This window comes from Ailuropoda melanoleuca, chromosome 15 (genome assembly GCF_002007445.2).
Source record: "Ailuropoda melanoleuca isolate Jingjing chromosome 15, ASM200744v2, whole genome shotgun sequence".
Classification (NCBI taxonomy): Eukaryota; Metazoa; Chordata; class Mammalia; order Carnivora; family Ursidae; genus Ailuropoda; species Ailuropoda melanoleuca.
In genome coordinates, this window is record NC_048232.1 from 74941249 (window position 1) to 74943859 (window position 2611).

Here is a 2611-nt window from a genome sequence, read left to right on the forward strand (position 1 = left end):
GATCGCCGCGGGCCGGCGGCCCCCGCAGCTGACAGCGCGTAGCCCCGCCCCGCCACGCCCGCCACGCCCCGCCATTGGCGAGCCGCAGTTGCTAGGGCGGCTGCGCGCGCTCATTGACTGGGCTGCCTGTCCATCTCTCTTTCGTCTCCGCCTCCAGGCCATAGTCCACCCGCCCCTCCCGGGAGGATCTGGTCCTCGCCGCCTTTGCAAGGCTGGGGGCGGGGCGGGGGCGGGGCCAAAGTAGAGTTTGTTACGGCCACAGCCATTGAGGTCCGGAGGCGGGGCGGGGCGGGGCGGAGCCAGGGGCGGGGAGTGCAGGGGCTGGGCTGGGTCTCCTGCTTCTGTGGAGCCGCCAGGGCGGTGCCTGGCCGGACTGCTGGGGTCGTCACCCCGCTGCTGCGTCCTCCACGTCCTGCCACCTGGAGACGTCTCTGGGCCGGGTGGGGGATCCGCAAGGGCGGATTCCGTTCGCGGACATGCAGCTGGGAGGCCAGGGCCAGGTCGCCTGGCGCCAAGGGTCCCTGTCCCTGGTGAGCCTGGGCTCACGGTGTCCCCCACGGCTCCTCTAGGACCTCGTCTTTGTCCCAGAGCGCGTGGGTGCGCGTGCCTGTGTGTGCGCGTGCGCCTGTGTACGTGTACACGTGTTCGTGTTTGTGCCTACGTGCTTGTTCGTGTGCTTCTATGCGCCTCCGCTCGTGTGTGTGCGTGTGCATGTGTCTGCACACGTGCGCCTGTATGCGTGCGTTTGTGCGGGAGCTGGGGGAGAGGACAAGGTGGGGACCCTCCAGTCCCCAGACTTCTCTCCCCATCTAGGGAGTAATGGGCGGTCGAGGGAGATTGGCCTGACTGGCTCTCAGATCCAATACCAAAATTCCTGTGTAGAGATCGGCCCCAATGGAAATCCATACCCACAGCAACCCACAGGGAAGATCTCTTCATGCTTGGCAACCTTGTATGCATTCATCTTAGAATATCCTCCGAATATGCATAATCAAGGTCCCCACCAGAGGATCCCCAGGGCTCCACCCTTGAGATGTAGGTGAGCCTGGTGGTGCACTCAGTGCAGGGCAGAGTGGGGTCTGGGTGCACCCTTGTGCATCCCATCTAATTAAAATGACCCACTTGCACACCTGCCATCTCCACATTCTGGGCTATCTGCAGCTCTGGGAAAGGCACAGAAACTCGAAAATGTGCTCCCTTGTCACAAGCAGCAGGTACAGATTTCACAAACACATGCAAACATGAGAAGCCCCTGCCATTCATAAGCAGAAGGGGCCTGTCTTCATCAGCTTGGGCTGCTATGACAAAATATCCCAGGCTGGGGGCTTAACCCACAGACATTTACTTCTCACTATTCTGCAGGTTAGAAGTCCATGACCAAGGTGCTGGCTGTTTTGGTTCCTGGTGAGACTCTCTTCCTGGATTGCAGATGGCTGCCTTCCTCCTATGCCCTCACACAGTGGGGAGAGAGAGAGAGCAAGCTTTCTGGTGTTTGTCTTCTAAGGACACTAATCCCATCACAAAGGCTCCACTCTGACAATATTATCTAGCTCTAATTACCTTCCAAAGGCCCCACTCCAGGTATTATCACACTGGGATTTAGGGCTTCAATATATGGATTGGGGGGGCATATTCAGTCCCCAACAGGGCCCATGGTGGGGAGGGGCCCTGGGCCCACGCAGAGCAGGAACGAGTTCTGGAGTGTGAAGTTCTGCCCACTGACAGCCGGGGCTGGGAAGTTTGTGCCCACCAATCTCTCAGCTAGCCTTTCCCGGTGTCCTTGGATGGTCTCGGGGTCCAGAGCAGGAGGTCTGAACCAGCTCTAGGGGTCTGGATTATTCTCTGTGGTGGGTTGTCCTGTGCATTGCTGGATGCTGAACAGCGTCCCTGACCCCTATCCATTAGAGGCCAGTGCACTTCTCTCCCAGTTGTAACCACTAAAAATGTCTCCAGAATTGCACATGGCAATCCCTTACCTTGAGATGAGAACAGGTAGGTTTCCCCCCCTCCCGGCAGCACCCATGAACACCTTTTAGCTGATGATGACTGATCTCAGTTTCCTCCGACTGTAACATTTAGTGGTAGGTGCAGGTCATATGTGACTCCAGGGTAAAGGGGAGGAGAATCTTCCCATGCTGTCCCTGGGGCCAGGGGCAAGGGTGTAGAGTGGTCCAGGCCTATGGTGAGAGCCCCGGGACATCTGTGGTTGCCCATGTTAACCTCATGGCAACCCAGAGAGGTGGAGCTTGTCGTTACTACCATACTGAGGAAAGGGGGCCTCAGAGAAACTGGGAGGACCAGAGGCCATGACCGCAGCTCCCAATGTTGGAGCTGGTCAGTACAGCAACACAGGCCGTTTTGTTTTGTTTTTATTTTTAAATTGTGGTAAAATATAGGGGTGCCTGGGTGGCTCAATCGTTAAGCATCTGCCATCGGCTGGGGTCGGGATCCCAGGGTCCTGGGATCGAGCCCCATGTCGGGCTCCCTGCTCTGCTGGGAGCCTGCTTCTCCCTCTCCCACTCCCCCTGCTGGTGTTCCCTCTCACACTGGCTGTCTCTCTCTCTGTCCAATAAATAAATAAAATCTTTTTAAAAATTGTGGTAAGATATAT